The sequence below is a fragment of the Micromys minutus genome (genome assembly GCF_963924665.1).
Source record: "Micromys minutus genome assembly, chromosome: 19".
NCBI lineage: Eukaryota > Metazoa > Chordata > Mammalia > Rodentia > Muridae > Micromys > Micromys minutus.
Genome location: NC_137954.1, coordinates 24,282,240 through 24,302,757, shown reverse-complemented (window position 1 = coordinate 24,302,757; position 20,518 = coordinate 24,282,240). Strand labels below are relative to the sequence as shown.

At 50.3% G+C, this 20,518-nt stretch overlaps 1 protein-coding gene across 5 annotated transcripts in view; it reads left to right on the top strand.

Moving 5' to 3' along the window:
- Nucleotides 1–20,518, top strand: part of TNS1 (tensin 1) — a 153,088-nt gene that overhangs the window by 12,462 nt on the left and 120,108 nt on the right. Inside the window, exon 1 of one of the 5 annotated variants that reach the window (XM_080933459.1) lies at nt 17,867–18,006. The exons of the other annotated variants lie outside the window; for them this stretch is intronic. The gene's annotated coding sequence lies outside the window, so the exon portion shown is untranslated. Of the gene's footprint in view, nt 1–17,866; nt 18,007–20,518 lie in introns of those variants that run through there. 5 annotated transcript variants of the gene reach the window in all.

Below are 20,518 nucleotides of genomic sequence, written 5' to 3'. Positions count from 1 at the left end.
GGTACAGGGTCATGTTGGGAAAGAAATATGGAATTCAGGTCCAGTGTATCTAGGCTTCTAGATATGATCTTGGCATAGCCAGTCCTTCCTTTCATCCCTAAAACATGAGAAACCCTGCTGATTATTGTCATGTGTGGAATCAGCAGGATTTTTATGGCCATGTTTGAAGGGGAGTGAGAGCGTCCCCTCACAGGATGGATCTTCAGCTTTGAGAAGAGCAACTTCAAGTTGGAGTAACTGTCATTCTTTCTGGGGACACAACTCGACTGCCCTTCCTTCCCCCGAGGGCTAAGGTGGTCTGTAGGTTTTTTTTTTTTTTTTTTTTAATGGACTGATCAGCTTGGGAAAGAGAAGCAGAGAGACCAAGGTGGTTTACCACAGATCCCCGGCAGGAAGTGTGGTCATGTGGCAGGTGAATGTGTTTATATGTGTGTGCAACTTGAGGAAGATGCTGAGGTGGTAATGGATGTGACCTAGAGAATCAGAGGGACCTTCTGGGGTGTGAACTGGTGGGACAGCCAGTTGCACTTCTGACTGGACAGAGCTCCCTGCTGTTCTTCAGGGCCTGATTTTCCCAAAGGTTGGAAAGGTACCATGGGAACTTGGGCGAAAGAGATGCTATGTAAGGGGAAGAACTTTAAATATATCTAATCACCCCTCACCCCTAGGACTTTGATTTCTGTATTGGTTACTTTCATGTTGCTGTGGCCACAGCACCTAAGTGAAATAGCACAAAGCAAGAACATTCCACTTTAGTTCATGGTTTTAGAGGGTTTCAATCCATTATGGCGGGAAGGTGTGGTGGAACAAATTAGTTTATAAACTAATTAGTATTGTGTGGTGGAAGTTGTTTATATTATAGTAGACAAAGAAGCAGAGAACAAGGCAGAAACCAGGGGCTTAGCCTTAAAGGCTACATCCTAGTGATGCACTCTCTCACCCTGCCTCATCTGCTTGAGAATTATGCCTCACCCCACAACAACCCCACAAGCTGGCAACATGAGCTGGTGGAGACATTACAGGTCAAACAGTAACAGCATCTTTCAGCCTCACTGTGTGCCAGTGGTATTTTACATAAGAGGATGCTGAGGCTTTGAGTGGTTGGAGGAATAGAAGAGGGGAAGACATCAGAAATGGTCACACAGAGTCACCTGGTGGCTTTCATCACTGAGAGTAGCCTGGTGGTTTTGTTTTTGTTTTTCTTTTTTTGATCTTCACAGGGGATATTCTAAAGGGACAAGAGGAAGTTGGGTTAGCTCTGAGGCAGATCTTCCTATGGGAGGAGCCTGAGGGGACCCCCCCCCCCAAGGCACTGGAGGTAATGCTGGGTCCTCTTCAGTGAGATCTCCACAGTGTTGGGGGTGGAGACCAAGGAGGGTTAGGTCATCTTTTACTGGTGACATGTGTGTCTTAGGGGTAGTGACAGGTTGATGGAGAACCCTGGAGTCCTTGCTGGCTGGTGTTGACCTTGGATAGAACAGCATGGGAGGCCTGCTCTGCCCACAAGAGCAGGCAACTATTGTGTCCACTCCTATGTCCTTTGAGAGCCCAGACTTGGGGCTGGTGACTGGGACATGGGAGTCCTGTCTGTGAGCATCTCTGAGCAGCAGGCTTGACTGTACCAGCTTCTTGTTTTCTTATCTGTGAGACAGGGATGCTGGGAGTCTTGCCTGTTGCGCTGGGCTGATGTGAAGAGCCTGGTGACTGCTGTGTGGCCCATGTGTCTGTGTGTATGTATGTGCATGTGCCCTGCTTCTGACTAGGCCCTGTGTAAGCTGCAACCTCCCAGCTAACTGGGGAGGCTGAAGAGGTCCTGTGGGGCCCCCCAGGCCCTGGTTTAGGGTGGAGGGCTAGATGGGGGCTAGACAGAGTGCGAACACAGTGTTCCCTGCAGCTGCTTCCCTTGTCCCCCTCCCCCCTCCTCCCTGGCTCACACGTGAGGATGACGATAAAAACACACTGCCTGACCTCAGCGTCCAGGCATGTCCCCCCACCCCTCCACTACCCGCCTCACATTCCTGGAGCTGAGGAGGCCAGGGCCACCCCCCACCCTCAGAGCATCTAGCTGCCTCCTTGGTCCTGTCTGAGGCTGCTGCCTACCCTTCTGGTTCCACTCAGCCAGTCTTTGCACAAGGGTGGGTCTGAGATGGTCCGGATCCGAATATGGACTATAGTAATAATAGATATACTTATTATTTATTAAGCAACCGGGCACCAAGTCTCATATTAACCACTTTCTATAGATCATGTCAACAAATTCTCAAAATACTCCAGTGAGAAAAGTAGCTGTTTTTAAAGAATATTATTCCAGTTTTAGCATGGACCGGAAAGATACAGCGATACCTCGGAACGGGTATCTGAGGGTCTGAGAAGTGAGGCTGCTTGTCCTGTGTCACAGCTAAGAAGTGGGTGGTGACAGGACCTCAATGATGCTAATGTCACAGGCTTTGCTTCAGCCTGTATCAACCCAGACTCAGGGCCACAGACCTGGGAGAAGATGCTAAGACTGGAAGACAGACTCGCTTAGCCAGGTGTCCCTTGGGCATTGGATGTCAGGAGAGGTGGGTGAGCTCTACCAGGGCTGAGAGCCATGAGCCATGGGACATCATTGTGATCCCATCCACCCCAGCTGGAAGGATAAGGTTAGGGACCTAGGTGAGTGTTAGGAGGCTTTTTCCAGATGTCTGGTGCCTTTGGGTGCAAGAAAAACACCCGTTATCAACATTGCCCCATGAGACATAGAACACATGTTTCTTTCCCCCCCAAACTCCCACCCCCCAGCCATCCCACCCCACCTCTCCCACCCCCCCCCACCCTGTGCTAACTGGGCACATCTGATTAACAAACATCTAGCACTTCCGGGAGGATCTGGGAACCGATTCTCATGCTGAGTTGGTGCATTTCTCACTGTAAGCACAGGCTTCCTTCCTAACTTCCAGTTCTCTTCCTGATCTTCCCCTTTCTGCTGACTTTCCCCATGTGTGTGGTAGCTTTCTAGCTTCTCCCAGCCTGTATGGTCCAGTCCTTCTGTCTTTCTCTTCCTCATCTGCCTCCCACAGGTCACTTCCTTTCTGTCATCTCTCTGAAGCCATTCTTGCTCCAGCCCCGCCCTGGGTATCTGGCTTATCCGGAAGATTCCTTAAACACCGGAGAGACAAGTTCAAATTCTACCTTTGCTGCATAGGCTTCAGGACCTCCCTTTACCAAACCTTCCCCTCTGTGAACTGGTTACTATGGCATCTTTCTTTGAGAGAGGTTTGGGGACTGGAGAGGGAGAGTTGAGGCAGAGCTTCTCTGGATAAATGGTGGTGGGGGTTATAGTTTGTTTCTTACTTTTCATGTAGCTGCCCATCCACTGGTCTCCTCTATGTGGTTCATGGCCCTGGGGAAGCCATATGCTTGCATGTTCAGGGTGTAGGTGAGGGCTTAGGTAGAAGTGGTTTGTTTGTGCATAGATGTCCCACACGGGGAACTCAAGAGAAGTTTTGGGTGTCCCAGCTATAGCCAGGCAGCTTTTTCCCCACAGGGAGAAAGAGACAGAGAGAGAGAGAGACAGACAAAGAGACAGAGAGAAAGAGATGGTTTTGAAACAGGATCTCATGTACTTTGCATCCTTGGTCTTCTGTCTCTACTTCCAGAGTGCTGGGATTATGGCCAGTTAATACAGTGTTGGGGATCGAACCCAGAGTTTCATGTATGCATTCAGGCAAGCACTCTTCCAACTAATCTGCACCCCAGCCTCCAATTTCCCCCTTTTAAAGTGGAAGATTTAAAACATATACAGATGTAGCAAGACTCTTCCTCTGGTCTCTCTGCTCAGCAGCCATTGGTTTTTGTACTGTTTTTATTTCTTCTCTTCCCCAACCCTCTCCTCCCTACATTTATTTGTTTACTTTTTTGCTGGAGTGTGTTTTTAAAGCAACCCCCAGACATGATATCATCTTTAATACTTCTGTGTGTGTTGTTAACAGATAAGGACCTTTTATTTTAACATTGTGGTAATGCCATTAGCCCAGTTAATATCGTTAGTAATACTTTCTTGAGATCAGCTTCTACCGGGTCTGTGTTCAATTTTCACTGATTATCTTCAAAGAGTTTTGTATCTCTTAGTCGCTCTGGGTCAGGCAGAAGGACTTGGAAAGGATGCTAGTTTGAGCCTAGGTCTACTGTGAGGCTAACCTGCCTTTAAGTACTTGCCAATCAATTGATGAGGTGTGATCACTTTCTCCTACAGGTCCCTAATTCCTAGCTGTCTTTCCCAGACTTCCTTGTTGCGCCCCGCTCCCTGCAGACTCTCAAATGGTGAAGTCAGGAGTCTATGTTGTGCTTGCTTTGAGGAGTGGAGTGGGGGTAGAACAGCACCTTGGGGAGACTCTGCAGGGAGGGGAAGCTCCTGCTGCTTTGGGTACACATCCAATGAGCATCATTCCTTGAGATGTCCATGTAAGGATGTTGGATTGCTCAGAGCAGGACCAGTAGACAGTGGTGGAGGGGCTGGCCATGGGTCAGTCAGCTCCGAGAAGTACAGCCAGCTGCTATGCAGGGTATGAGACTGGTCAAGAGGGGGATGGTGTGAGAAGTCCACCTCTGAGCTGTGTTTCCATGGTGACCTGCTCCCCTGCCCCTGCAGGTTCACTGCCAGCCCTGCCTCTGCTCATCCAGTCTGGTTGCTGCTCTCATGCTGGGAAGCCAGTCTGATCCTCCTTACTCTCAAATGGCTGTCCTTGGAGCTGGGAAATTCACCCTCCAGGGGACCCCCAACCTGTTTTCTCTGTCCTTGCTCAGGACACACCACTTGTTAGTACTGCTAGCCGGAATGGTAGCATTTTGGGAAACTGAGGACATGAGTGTATTCAGGTCCTCATCGCATCCCCCGGGATCCTGGGTAATTTTGACGAAGCTGGCATGCTGTCTGTATCTGGGAAATGTCAGAACCCCTCTAGACCTCTAGATCTCACTAACTCTGTTACCAGGAGGAGTGGTTGATATCTGAGTATCTCTCTACCTCTGTCTCTGTCTCTCTCTCTATGTGCATGCGTGTGTGCACACGTGCATACACATGCACAGTTGCTCAGATTTTAGAAGATCAGCCTCAGAATAGAGTGGGAGTAGGGGATGCTGCTTGAGGGTCACAGGGACCCACAGATGCCCATCCATGGATCTCAGGCTCCATTCTCTCCCCACTTCTCCTTGTTAGGTCTGGTTGGTCCCTCCGTCTTCTTTCAATGCTTGCTTTTTCCCTCCTGTTGACTTCTGTGTTTCCATCATCCCATTCCTGTTGTGTTCCTTGGGGTTTGTGGCACTAAACTAAACTCCGTCTCATTCCCCAGGCCCAGCTGTTTGTCTGGTCCCCTCTCTCTTGTTCCTGTGAATGGAGGGGCCCCTATCTTTGTTTTCTCCAGACTCTTTGTGATTCTGGGGCTTGTGAGGTAAGATGGGGTGGGGGTGAGGGTTATGTCCTTCTATGCCCTAGTCTGAGAACATCCTTTCACCTTGAGGCAACTCCAAAGACACCTCCTCCAAATAATCCCCTAATGACTGATATTTGATTAGCTATCATCCATAAGGACCTACATGGCTGAAAACCAATTCCTCTAAGAAACAGGTTTTCTTTTTGTTTTAAACCAGGAGCATTGAGCTTCACCTGCCCAGTCTATCAAGAGTGTCCAGGGGAAAGGGAAGTTTGAGGTCATGGAGGAGACCAGGCGGAGGAGTTAGAAGGTCTGGGGAAAGTCTGGGTCTGTTCCTTCACTGCACCTGAGGAATAACAATGCTGGTATCAGGCTATGTGTGGTGAAGAGGCCATGGTGTAAATACTGTAACCCATGTGGGAGTGGCTCCTATGTTCTTCCTGAGTTCAGACTCTGCCCTGACACTTGAGGTGGTATAAAGGGGTGTCAGTCTGTGGGGAACAGAATGGCTCCCTTATCCCTCTCTTCACCTGCATGTATGGTTTGTTCCCTCTTCCCTCCTTCCCTGTATGTAAGTCCCTGAAAAGAACTGATTCTGGGCAACCAAGAGGACTCGTGGCAGGCTCCTGCCAAGTGTCTGTGTCCCGGCGCCGGCTTCTGTGCTGCCCCGGGACAACACTGCGGGTGGGTGGAATCCACAGGGGTGAGACATCGAGGTTGGGACGTGCCGGGGATGTTTGGGGCTGCTTATCTCGGCTAGGAATGCACTGTAGTATTATTAGCCAGCAGCCTAGGAATAACCCCCTGGGGGCATGTTGGACACCTGTCCAACTCTGCCTGCCCAGACAGCCTGTGGGTGCTTGTGCCTGGCCAGCCACCATGGATAAAACTCTCAGGCATGTTTGTGTGCAGGTGAGTGTGTGTGCCTGGGTGGAATGTGAGGTTGGGTGTGTATGGTTTTTTTGTGTATGTGTCTGTGCGCACATGTGCTTGTGGGAGCATGTCTCACATTGTGGCTCTTTTGGGACCCTTATGCATGATTGCATACTTGTATGTGAGCATGTTTTACCTCACCTCTGTGTACAGGTTTGTATGTATGTGAGTTTCAGTGTGTGGGCTGTATGTAGTATGTTGGTACTTATGGTTGCATGTATGCCACAATGAGTGTGTGTGTGTGTGTGTGTGTGTGTGTGTGTGTTGTGTGTGTGTTGTTTGTGTGTGTGTGTGTGTGTGTGTGTGTGTGTGTGTATGGCTGAGTGTCCTCCAGTTGGGGGCTCCCAGAGAACTAGTGAGGAGAGGCTGGATTAGCTGTCCAAGACCATCCTCAGCCAGAGAAGTGAGTTCAAGGCTAATCTAGGCTACATGACAGTCAAAACAAAACACAAGTGAAACAAGAGTCCTAATGCCACTCTGCTCTAAGGCCTGTCTTTGTCACTTGCCACCTTGTGACACTGGTGAGTGTATGGCAGTGATGGTCACAGTTCCTACCTGCTAGACTGACTGGGAAAAGATGCCACAGTACCACAGTCACCACTACCATCTTCATCACGACCATCTCCACCTCCATCTGCATCATCTCTGTCACCACCTCCATTTCCACCTCTGTCACCGCTGTCATCACCACTGCAACCTATATCTCCTCCATCACCACCACCTGCATCTTCACCACCGTCACCCCTTCCACCTCCACCACCACCTCCACCACCTATGTCCGTCATCACTACCACCCCTGTCACCACTCCATCACCCCCATTACCACTGGCTTTTACTTTCTAGCTTTCACCTCCTGGCTGGGATTCCTAGGCAGGGTCAAGGTCCCTTGCTTATAGCAAGGAAACAAAAGTCCAGTGAAGGGCTGAGGTATGGTGGCTGAGGGTTGTCGGGGGACCAGAAAAGAGCTTTGAGAACCTGGCTCTACTCCTCGATGCTGTGCACCGTGCTGTACCACCCTGCTCAGGTTACGAGGGGGCAGTACCTTGCTAGTCTGGGGAAGTAAGGAGAGTTTGGCAGGCCTTCTCCCAAGTTGCAACAAGCCTAGAACCTTTTTGGGCAGCACACTGCTTCCCCCAAAGCTTTGGTCCTGCTCTGCTGTGGGTTACAACTCAAGTAGAGAATAGAGCTGGTGCCTACAGAAGGACCAAGGGAGGAGGCCTCTGTATTTCTGCTCCCCTAGGTCTGGCAACAAGAATTGGTCATCCAACTCTTCATATCTGGTAGGTCTGCCAACTCCTGCCTTCTGCTCCCAACTCTGACCAGACAGTTCTGGAATTCCTCGGAAGCACTGGGCCCCCCTCAGAGTCCAGCTCCTCTGTCCTGGCTCAGCCCTGCCAGAACTTCCCACATTCTGTCTCCAGGGAGCAGGCCAGGGTGTCACCAGCACTGTGGAGGTGGAACAGGCACTTCGGCGCCTAGGCCCAGTGGGCCAGTGTGGGGGAAGCAGAGGCAGGTGAAGGCTACAATGTCCCTGGAGGCCACCTCTTCCCTGGAAACATGTTTTTCAAATCAGTACTAACTATTCAGAAGAAGAAGGGGGTGGGACAAGACAAAACAAAATAAAACACGCCCCCCCCCCAAAACAAAACCAACAACAAAAACAATCACTGGCTTTTCTTTTTGAAATGTGCAGTTAATGGCTGGTTGGCTGTACATTATTAAACAGGCAGCTGGAGACATGCCAAAGGAGACTACTCCAGCCAAGACTCACAGCCCGAACACAGTGTTCCAAGAAGCAATCACCCAGAGGACCCTTGGGGAGGAGCATCCTCTAAGTTGCTGCCCCCTTGCCTCTACTGTCTAGCTGCACCCCGATTCTCTTGCAGAAAGCAGGAATGTGCTGATCCTAGGGCTCCAGCATCCTTTATCTACCCTGCATGAATGAACTGCACTGCCCCTCATGGGTTTGAGGCTAGGAGAACACTCCAGAGAATTTCTTCCCAGGCTCCACCAGACTCCTTATTCATCTTCTCTGGGCTTCAATTTCAACTTTCTCTAATAGGGATAGGGTTGGCCTAAATTCTGACTTAGTAGCCTTGGGGTGAGCTTGGTGAACATCTTCTAGGCTTTGGGGACCCTATTGCCCTATCTTTGGTCTTATTGGTGACATGAAGAGCCATATTCTAAGCAATTATTCTAAGCCAGAATCCCACCTGCAGGGAGGAGGCGTTCACTATATTCTGTTCACCCTCTAGCCTCCTTTAAAGCTCACAAGAGTAAAAGTCAAATGTCCACAGGTGACATCAACTCATCCATGTGGAAGAAAAAAAGCGAGAGTCTAAAGTTTGGGCATTGTTAGGATGACCATTGCTTCCTGTGAGTGAGTGTGCATGCATGTGTATGTATGTGTATAAGCATGCCTGTGTGTAGTAAAAACTTACTACAGGAACTACATCTTAATGCTCCTTCCAACGTCTTTAGAGATTGTATGGTGCCCACTTGAGAGTTTGTCTTAGAAGTCAAGCCCTACTTCCCTTGTGTGTTTGGAGGTCATGGCTACTGACTTTGGGCAAGTAGCTTCAGCTCTCAGTAGTCCCTCAGCTGTACATGCTGAGCGTAGGCCAGTGTCCACATCAGTGAGGAGAGTCAGATTAAGCATGAGCGAGCTCATATTCATTTCTGTCTGTGGCGACTATATACTAGCATACAGGTCAAAGGGGCTTCTAGACCCTAAGGACCCCTCCACCACAGGCTACTTTTCCCTTTCTACCATTTGTGCTATACGTGTGGTTTGGTTTCTGTGTGTCTGTCTCTCCAGGGTCTCCTGCCTTTAAGACCAAGTGTAGTTTCAGGACAATGGCTCTCTCTGGCTTTGTTTGGTGGCTTGACCTTCCACAGATAACTCTCAGAGCCTGGAATGAATGAATAAATGAACGAATAAATGAATGAATAAACAAGAGTCAACTAGAGCAGGTTCAAACCATAGGGACTGTAGAGCATTGGAGTGTGGGAAGATTCAGAAATTAAGAAAGCTGAGAGGGGATGCTCAGCTTGTGCTGCAACTCTCCACAGTAGGGAGTCACAGTAGGGAGCCATAGTTGGTAGAGCTGAAACACTGTGGGCAAGCAGAGGCTGTTGGATCTTCTTCTGGGCCAAGGGGGGTCTTGCAGTGGACAGGATATGCAGCCTGAGGTCCCTGACAATTTGATAATGTTGCCAGGTCTCATTATGTAGCCTCGCTTGGCTTCAGATTTATGATCCTCCTGTCTCGGCCTCCCTTGGATAGCTGGATACTGTCATGCCCAGGGCCCATAGAGCCATTGAGGGGCTTAGAAGGAATGAGTAGCTATAAAGTCAGACATCTGAGAAGCAATTGGTACATTTGAGCAAACATTAACAGCATCAAAGAGATAGAAAAGACAGACACATAGATAAATGATAGATACATAGATGATGGGTAGATAGGTTGATAGATAGATGGAGGAGTCATGGTCCCAGGATGAGAATGTTTGTGAAAAGGGAAGGTTGTTTCACCCAAGACCCTGCACTTCATGCTCAGATCAGTTGAATAACATGTCTAGAGTCACACAGCTCCTAAATAGGTAGATAGGCTTTAGAGAAAATTCATGCAATATTCAAGCTTCCTTGACTCTCTCATGTCAGGGGGTCTGACATCCTAGTTAAAGGTAGAGGGAAGTGACTACTTGTTTTGTGTAGGGTAGGCTCAAACAAAGTCCTCAGGAGGGAAATCTCCAACTCTTCCCCAGTCCTAAAAGTGAGCTCTTACTAAAACCTGCAGCAGGTTTGGACAGCCAGCTTGGAACAAGGTCTTGAGTAGGACCCTGGAGGGATGAGGGTTATGTTGAGACAGGAAGGGTAGGATGAAGGAAAGCAGTTATACATGAAGGTGAGAATGGTGAAGACTATGTAAGCCACCAGAGAAGAACTGGGAGGGGGCAGAAGGAGGAAAAGAAGGAGGAGGAGGGAGCGAGATAAGGAGGAGGAGGAGGAGGAGGAGGAGGAGGAGAGAGTCAGGAGAGTTGTCAAGGTCTTGGGCTGGTGCCATTGGGTAACCTCAGACTTTGGACAAAGGTGTCCAACAGGGGCTAATTCCCACAGAGCTACTGAAGGGGACCAGTGAAAGCCCTGAAGGTGAGAGGCCAGTTGTTTAATGCAATGGTTTGCTTGGGACAGCATGTGCCAGCCAAGTGTCCAGCCACCATCTGGACCACCTCATCTCCCTTCCATCCAGCAGTCAGCCTGGCTAAAGGTCAGCTTGTGGTGTGGCCAGCATACTCCCCAGAGGCCACTGCCCACAAGCCTAGCCATGTTATAAGACGATCTCTTTTGTAGAAGCTGCTCCTGGTTTTTTCTGCCCCTTGGGCAGTCAGTAGGGACTGGGTCCAGGGTCCCAGGGGTTCGTAGATATTGGGCATAGACAGAAGGTAGTGGGAGGTGGAGACCTGCCTCACTTTCCCAAGGCCACTTTCACACATTTGATAACATGCCGTCATCTTTGTCATCTAACATAAGTGAGCAGTCCTTGTGTTCCTATCCAGTGGATATTTATTAGAGTCACTGATGTCCTCTGGATATGCTTCAGTGTAGGGTATAAAGGAGAACCTGACATTTCTGCTGTTGTCTGATTAACATGGAGTAATGTGGAAACTTCATCTCCTTGGATCTAAATCTGTATTTCTATGCATGCACTCAAAAGTTCTGATACCTTTTGAGAGTAGACTTATCCCACTGTTACCTTAAATCATTGAATTTTCCTGGAATGAATTGTTTTTAGTGTTTGTTTTTAATTTTGGGCCATTGCTGAGGACAGTAGCCCAAGAGAAAAGTCCCTTTCCTAGTTCTGACACACATATAAAGTCAGTTTGGTGTCTTCTTTCTTCTCTTGCCCCACTCCCTTGTGCGTCCCTCCCACACCCCAGCCTCATTACTGATAAGTATGTTGAACAAGCCAGGGCAGAGGACAGAGCCCTTTGGCAAGTCAGGAAGTTGACATTGATCTATTAATCAGCACCCCTTTGCTGGTTAGGAATCTACTAGGTTTTCCATCTCCAAGAATGTCACCATGATTCCGCCAACACCTTCCTGAGACTGGGAACCTCCACTCATGTAGACTACAGGGCTAGGGGTGGGGTGGGGTGTGAGGAAGGGGCTCTTAGGCTCTCTCGAAGGACCCAGATTCAGGCAAGAGACTGCTGGAGAGGGAAGGAGGGGGAGGGGATGCCCACAAAGAATCCTGTGCTAGAGATGGGGGGGGGGGAATCTGGGAACCTTCCAGTTTTAAAGATGAGTTTCACTGGGGAGACCAGGGGTTTACATGCTTTACCTTCTGACAAGGACTAATATCTGCTTACAAATGTGCTCCCAGGACATTCATGGGGCCTTGGAGGCCACCAGAGAGGCTGGCTGAGGAGGCTATAACTGTGTGGCACCAAGTCTTCATTACTCTGGGTCCTGAAGCTGATGGATCTAACTTCTTTTCCTGGCAGAAAAACCGAGGCAGGCTTAAGAGAGGGACACTTATGTGTGTACTGGGAAAGAACAGTAGACAGGCAGCTTCCCACTGCATCTCCTGCCCATGGTGTCTGTCACCAGAAACCAGGAAAGCATCTGTACCCCATACCCACATTCCAAGTGTAATTCTGTGGTTCCTATCAGTGATGAAAATAAGTTCTGTGGTTCCTGTCAGAGATGAAAATATATGCAAATACAGCTGAGTACTGGCTCTAAGGAGCCCATAAGTGAAAATTCAGCATCTGGAAGGGAAGGGACTTTTAGGGACAGTGCTATAGAAGTGGCTTCAGGGGTTACCTCTGAAGGAGCCCCGGCAAGAGGTCTCAGGGGAGGCACTGATGGCAGCCTCCTGGAGGACAGTCCAGAGTTATTCTTAGCTGCAGAGGGAGGGGCACAGCTCAAATGCGCAGACAGTGACTGATGCAGAGGGTGATCCTGGGGTCTGGCTTGCAGCCAGCTGAGCTTTTCATAAGTCAGAGCCCAGAGTAGTCCCTAGCCCCCTGTCTCTTGGGGGAAGAAGAGCTATACCCAAGTGTGCACTGACCCTGGGACCTGCATGTCCACCTTTGCCCTCTCAGAGTTGGAGATAGAGGAGAGAGTGGGGTGCAGATGCTAGAATGGGTGACCTCTCCATTGTGGGAAGATTTTAGAGGTGCTCTTATAGGAGCATTTGATCTGACCCTGAGGGTGTGGGGGGGGTGGGTCACAGGCCAGGTATCCACCAGAGTCTCCAGTTGTGCTCTGTGGTGATAGGGCTATGCTCAGCTGCTGGCTGATCCTACAGGAGGGCTGTGAGCTCAGGTCTATGACCATACAAGATCCTTGCTACTTCCCAGACCTCCCTGGAGCATTCCTAGACATTCACGGTAGGTGTGTATATGGGGTTGGGAGACACTCCATGTAGACAGTCACCAGATGCTAATTAAAGTGTAATAGAGAGACTTATGCAGACAGTTCAGGGATGAGCCACCGTGTGGATCCGGAGCTGTGAGGCCAACACACTGCATCCAACACACTAGGTCTTGACCCATCTGTGTACTATCTCTGTCCTTGTGCTTTCTTTGCTTCTTGGGTCTCTTATGCCCTGTTTTGTTTTGTTGTCCCATCTTCTTCCAATGGAAATGCTTGTTTCAGCACCTGGTCTGACATGAACCATTCATTTCTCCCTGCCCTTCTCAATGGCTTTTCTGTTGTTCCAACGCTATGTTCCTTTCCTCCTCTGGCTCCCCATGACCCACTCTTTGTACCCCTCTCAGCTCCCAGCTTCCCTGCCATATCTTTCTATGGACCCTCTTCAGCTAGCAAGCATCCCACAGGTCCTGCTAGGTGCCAGGCGCTGCCAGCTCCCTTCTGGGTCTGGTCTCCTTACTGCCACTGTCACCCTGTCTCCTGCACTCACACTTAGCCTCTTGCTCTCCCTTCCCCCAACTACACAGGGCTCCAACACTGGTTATTATTCAGTTTTATGAGAAACCTCCAGGCCTGCCCCTGAATGGACTGACCACAACTGGAACCAGATGTGCGATTCAGGCTTGGGGATATGAGGGAGGGAAGGAGGGAGGAAAGGGCATGGCTGGCTTGAGGGGGTCTGGGAAACCCTGGGAACCGGGACACGCAGGGTAGGAGGCAGGGAAGACCTAGGCAGTTTAGAGACGCAATGGGGGGGGGGGGAAGGAAAGAAGGGAAATTAGGAAGAAAGCCAGCTTTTCCTCGCAAGTCCTCCGGCTCCTCTGGTATGGTTTCTAGGGACTCCAAGTTTGAAGTTCTACTCAGATGTGGAAGCATGCAGGCTGGGAAAGAAGGGCCACTGTTGGGCAGAGGCAGAGAGAGAAAAACCTCCGCAGGCTTCAGAGAATAGCTGGAGGAGGGCAGGCATTTCAGAGGGGCCCTTATATTGCTACAGACCTGGGGAAGGGCAGGAGGTGTCTGGGGGCCTCTGAGTATCAGTGTGATGTGTCCTGTATCCTCACAGACTTGGTTTTTCTGCACTTAGGAAACTTCAGAGACAACCGCATGCCCAGTTACCTTGTTGGAATGCTGTGCAGCACTTAGATGTTTCAAGTGTCCCCTTTACCCATCTATTAACCAACCTCCACCAGGCCCTTTCCCCATCATTTACACATTCACTTCACACTCACTGAGAGCATACCATGCTCAAGATGGGTGCTGGATAAAGTAGAGAAAGTGCTGTGGTTAAAGTGTGTGACCTGGTTGGTCAGCTTCTCCTAAGCAACTTGCATTCCCTCTAGTCACACAAGAGTAGCTGCTGACAGTGGCCTTAGAGGTTCCATGTGTGTTATAGTCCCTGCCAATTACCCTCCCCACTCTCCAGGCCCATGGCTGCCTCTTAGGCATTCACCCCTGATCCAGCTGCTCCCTGAAGGCTTTTGGTCTGTCATCATCCTCCTGCCTCAGAAATGTCACCCCAGGCACCCCAGAGAGCGACCATGAAGGTCAGGGCTTAATCGCCTCCTTGATCCCAAAGAGGGTCCTCTTCAGAATTCAGAATGGCAAGATTCCTAAGTGGGTGACCATAGAAACTACAGCAAAGGGGTAGGCACGTAGCTTGGTTGAGTGAGCCCTTGCTGGCTCACCACGTCTACCTTGTGTGAAGTAAAGGCTTTCTTGGGTTTGGTCACCAGCATCGCATAAACCACACACAGGGGTGCTCACCCGGAATTCCAGCATTCAAGAAGCAGAGAAAGAAGGATCAGAAATATTGACAACCATCCCTGGCTACAGAGCAAGTTTGAAGTCAGCCTCTGCTTATGATACCATGTCTTCCAAAGCAGACAGCCTGCAGAAGAAACTGTACTGAAGATCACAAAAAGGGTGCCCTAGAGTCGCTGAAATTTGGCATCGCTACCTAGCTTCCGGCTAGAAGTAGTAAGGGGTCATGGCATGGAGTTCCCACTCCAGCCATGTTGTTGAGGAGAAGATGGGAAGCCCAGTGGTGTTTGGTTACTGTGAAAGATAGGGATGGGAGGGAGGGGGAGGGGGGAGAGAACAGACTATTACTCAGAGCTTCTGAAACCTTCTCAAGGAGAGCTGGGAGCCGGGGACTGATGTCAGTTGGGAGACTGTCATGTGGGTATAGAGAAGGAGACAGGAGCTCTTGGCACCTGAAAGTAAGAGTAAGAGCAGGTTCCATGTTTTTGGAACTACTTAGGAACAGAGGAGCTGAAGGTTGGAAAGAGCAAGAGATCTTCTAACTCCTTAACTGGATAAGATGGCTCACACTGCAGAGGGTCCCAGGGTGTGGGTGCTGGGAGGAGAATAGGGATGAGGCAGGTTGAGGCGATCCAGGACCACCTTTGACCCAGAGTGAAGGCAGTGAGTGAAAGACTTGGTATGGGGCTGTGAGGAGGACTCAGCCAGTGTCTCCTCAGAGTTTATCATTGTTTGGTTTGTCTCCCCGGGAAGCATGTACACAAGGATGAATTGAGGCTGCTGTCAAAGTTGTGGGTTCTGAAGTGCGGGGCTTGGAGGTGTGGGAACTTCAACTCCATCTATCTGGACAGTTGTAGGGAGGTTCTCTGGAGGAAGGAGGAGAGGGTATGGGGGAAGTGTGATGTTGCCCTTCTCTGGCCTTCTTCCCATGTAAGTTCTTGAGGAGGTAATTCCTTCTCATTCGTTCCCAAAGATTTTATTGTTTATTGGTCCTTGTGGTTCTGACTGCAGGTGCTCTGAAGTCTTGTCCCTCCCTTTCCCCTACCCCACCTCCACCATCGCCATTCTATGAAATGAAGAAGCAGGGTGGGGTAGGTGGGTGCATGGGATTTGGCTGAGTCCTTTGGCTGTAAACTTATGTACCTCAGAGGAAGCCAAGGCTCAGGGTTGGAAGTGCCTAGCTTACACAGGGAAGGCATGAACCTTTTATACACACTGGAGGGCTTGGGACCAGGGTTATCAAGTACAGGTTCAAGTTTCTTCCAGACATTGCTTGTCCTCTTGGTCTCTGACAGGTCATGCCACCTAACCACCCTCAGGCTCTTGTCCTCAGCTGTGATAAGAGGTTGGATGAAGGCAGAGTGTTCTTCAAGTGTCTGGCATGCAGTGAGTCTGTGGTAAATGACTCTCCCCTTCTGTCCTGGTTTCATTTCTGTTACTGGAAAAAAAATACCCTAACAAAAACATCAACATAAGGGAGAAAGAGGAGGTCACCACTGGGGGTGGGGATCAATGTGAGCAAGGGCCGGGGAGAAATCAAAGTGGGAACTTCAAACAGCTGGTCACATCATATCCCTAGTCAAGAGCGGAGAGAAACAAATGTGTGTGTTCTCGCTTGTGTGTGCTCGGCTCCATTGATCTCTATTCTTATGCAGCCTGGGGAATGGTAACGCTCACAGTGACCTGGGTCTTCCCACATCAGTGAACTTAATTAGGTCAATCTCCCACAGATTTGTTTACAAGCCAACCCAAAGTAGACAGGCCCTTGCTGAGAATCTCTTCCAGGAGATTCTGGGCTGTGTCAAATTGACAACTAAAGCTAACTGTCACTAGCACTTGGGGCAGGGGCAGGGCACAGGAGGATCTCTGTGAGTTTAAGGCCAGCCTGGTCTATATAGCAAGTTCCAGCCAACACAACAACAGGTGAGATTAAAAAAAAAAAAAAAAAAGTTAACCATAGCATTTTCAGGAGACTCCTGTCTGCTTCTGTCATTTATATAGTGACCCAAACTTTTTAAGTGCTCTCCCCTTCATTCTTTTTAGTGTAAACACATTTCACAGGCACAGAACATTGTACTGACTGTATGGTGGGTTTTTGAGATTCAGCAAACAGTTTGGTATACAATTAGCCCTCTAAGCTGGAGGGCTCTTCTCCACAATGTCAATAGTTGCTGATTAAAAATATTGGGAAGGAAACTTGCGACTGTCCCAAACAAGTACAGATTTCATGGAATTATCATTCTCCCAGCTCCGCCCAACTACAAGTTACAGGGAGTGTTTATACACCTATCCTACAGGGGATTCAAAGCAATTAGCAGTGGGAACAGCTATGGATGTGGCTCAGGTAGAACAGAGCTTGCCTAGTATACAGGAGGTCACAGGTTCAATCCCCAGCACCACCTAAAACCAGGCACTTGTAATTCCAGCACTTGGAAGGTGGAGGAGGAGTTGAAGAACAAGGTCATACTTGGTTACATAGGTACTCCAGCCCTGCTATCTGTTGATCAGTCACACAGGATCCTGTGCGTAAGCTCTGTGCAAATGCTCTGTCCTTTCACTTAAGGAATCTGATTAGCTACAGCTTTGGTATCCTGGGGGGATGTGAAAACAGCACCAGGGGTAAAGGTATGATCGTATGACATGTCCATCATCCTATTTTTTTTTTTTTTGGATACATTTTAAAGAGAGTGGAAGCATGCTTTTAATGAACCGGAACTCCACTCCAGTGACTTTTGAATAAAGAATCACATATGTCCTAACTCACCCCCAGAGGTGGGAAAAAGCAGGGATTATCGAATCACATTTGACAGCCAAGGAAAAAGTTTACAAGGGAGATGGTTGGAATTGGTACCCGAGTGTGTTGGAGTTGCAGCTTGTTCTATATACCACCACCACCACCACCACCACCACCACCACCACCATCACCACCACCACCACCACTACCACCACCACCACACTGCCACCCTACCACCTCCACCACCACCACCACCATCCCTAAGCAACTTTGTGGCAATGTCTTTACAGTTGTATCTTTCCTATGGGCTCCTCAACATCATGATTCTTATCTGTCCCTTCTCGCCTCTGTCCCCAAGCCCTCTGACCTGTTCCCCAGGAAGCTGCTGGACAGCTTACCGCAGGCCCAGGTGCACAGTGGTGCGGGCCTGGTGGAGCAGTGTGTGCAGCCGAGCGTAGCAGGGGTTAAAGGAGGCGGCGGTGGGGGGCGACGCGCTGACTCCGGGAAGGAGGCGGTGCCCCAGGCCGCCCGCCCGGGAGGGAGCCGGCAGCGCCCTGGGCGCGCTCACTCGCTCCTAGCCGCGGCCTTGGGACCTGTCTCGGCTACCCCTGCGCTGTTGGGCCAGCTTACTCACCGCTTTTCCACCAGCTTCCTGTCAGCCTAGCCGCTGGCTTTGCCACTGCCCACCGCCCTGGCCTGCCACCCAGTGGCTTCTCATTCGGAAAGGTGAGCGGATGCGGTCTGAGAGTGTGAGAATATGCAAGGGTACAGGGATACAGCCCGGTGATGGGTCGGCATGCACTGATGTCCGCCTAGCCTCAGATCCTGAACTTGGGGAAGGTGAGGTCAGTCTCTCTCCTGCCACACTTCTAGACTAAGCTAGCCCCCTTGTGGGCCAACTTGTCAGATCTGCTGCTGTCAGATGTTCCCGAAGTCTGCTAAGGATGTCTGGGGCGCGGCTGTCCCTGCAAGCCCTGAGCCAGCTCCGGGAACAGTTTTGTGTCCTGCTAAGTTGCTGGTGTTAGCAAGGCTCTTGTACAACAGGGAGAAGGGAGGGACCGCTGACCACCAGAGACAAGGAAGTAGAGGAGAGGGTCTCTTCTCTCTTACTGCCTACTGCAGGGTCCAGAAGGTGGAAGACTGTGAGAAGGCACGAATCTCCCTTGGCAGTGGCTGGAACTTCTTTAGAATACCTTTTTCTCCTTGGGGGCTCTCTCTGCACCCCCAAGATCTGTGTGACACTGCAGGGGAGGGACTGGCTGCAGGGGGTTAGAGTTAAAAAGCTTGAACATCACTTTTCTCCCCCTCTGTATGGGCCCCATGCCCCTTGCTGTGGGCACAGCCTGGCATGTGTGCCCCTTGCCCCTCCCCCAGCCAGTAGGCTCATTCCTTCCTCACCCCTCTGGGCAGAAATGTCTAATCCAGGTGGTTAATGAACACACAGGGTCCCCTTACACTGTTCCCCTGCCTGCTACCCCTTACGAAGCTTAGAGAAGCCACCCAGATCTAACCTCAGGACTAGGGCCAATATTGCCAGCCCAGATGTTTTTAGGCTGTCCTCTGTTCTAGTATAGGAAACTGAAAGTGGTCAAACAGAGAAACCTGCTGGGCTCTTGGCCTGGGCTCTCAGCAGGGGTGTGGGATAGGGTTGGGGACAGGATGGGTACTGGCTGGTGAACTTTCCAGAAGCATGAAGTTAGGAAGGCAGTTGTGGGAACAGGAGGGACAGCTGGAAAGCAGAGTTCTAATGTTTAGGGACAGGGTCTTCTCTCTTGGAAGCCCTTCTGTGTGACCTAGCAGAGGTGGGGTAGGAGGTGGGAGGGAAGGCCCTTTCCCCTTCCTGAGGCTGTCTGGAGGTGGGGTGGGGACCATTGTGGCTCAGACTTGGCCTCCATTGCCTCCTGCCTCTGCCAGCTGGCGGCAGCCCTTGTCTCTTAGACCCCAGTGCTCGCCCAAGACTCAAAGCTTACTGCAGCCCAAGGACCTTCAGCTACAACTCATGTGGCCCAAAGCAGGGTGGGAGAGCCTTCCATGGCACCAACACTAGGTTCCCAACATGGCCAATGGAGAGAAGTTGAGAAGAAAGGTTGGGGGAGGGAGGATGAATGATGGGGAGTTGGGAAGGACTTTGATCTGAAATTGAGGATTCTTGGGTAGTATAGGAGATAGCCTAGGAACCTTTCAGACTTCCCTTGTCCCAGCCTTGAACCTCTGGCTCTCTTTTCTTAGCCTTCACTCCTTCCTTGACTTATTTCCCTTAGAGCCCTAGAACAGAACTTGGTGTGGGTGACAACCAGGAGGAGTGGCCTGAGAGGAGGTGCCTGGGAGACCAAGAAGGAGGCTCTTGTTCTGGGAGCACCCAGCATTGCTAGACTGCATTCAGGGAGCAAGGGAGGACTGGGGATGATGGGGATTTGACTTGGAAAAATGAGGGTTTAACCAGGGGTTTCCAGAAGTTCTTGCTGGTTAGCAAGACAGTGGGCTTTGGTGTAAGGTCATGAGTGGACTGTCCCAAGGGAAAGTTTGGACAAACTGAACACTGTGGAAGGATTCCTGCACTGAGATGTGGTGAGAAAGATGACCTTTAAGGTCTCTGGGGATGCTGAGGTTCTGGGAGTCTTAGAATTGGGGAATTCTCTGGCTCTGGAATAGGGGCTTGGAATGGGGGGTCAGAACTGTGGCTTCAGGCTTGGGGAGTGGGTGGGGACACACGGAGTCAGCCTCCCTGTCTGCACTGGGGAATAGAGAGTGCTTGCATGTGCCTCTCTCTGGCACCCATAGCTGACTACCCACTAGGTTTACTCCAGCTGCTTCCTGTGCTGCTGTTGTGAAGCGCTTCCTCTTGGCCACTCTGCTTGGCCCTGTGGTTAACTCCTGGAAGGCTGGATGGACCCGGTCGCCATATGACATAGGGTAAAGAGGAGGGGATGGTACGTGCTACAGGTCTTTAATGTCTAAGGACAAGAAGTGGTTTCCATGTTGGGCATTCTGAAAACCTGCTTCGTGTAGACCAGAGTAGCATTCTTAGCTGTTGGAGATGGTGGGCAGAGATGCCAGAATCTGAGATTCAAGAGAAGCCAGGGGGAAGTCTCAGTTTCCCTCTTTACAGATACTTCAGGGTTGTCAAAGCTTCCCTAAGTGGCTTGTGTAATAACCAGTGTGGGGTAATGTTGGAGGTGGGGAACAAGCCAAGGGCATTTGTGGTTCTCTCTGGTGGGGTAGGAGAGGAGTAGGTGAC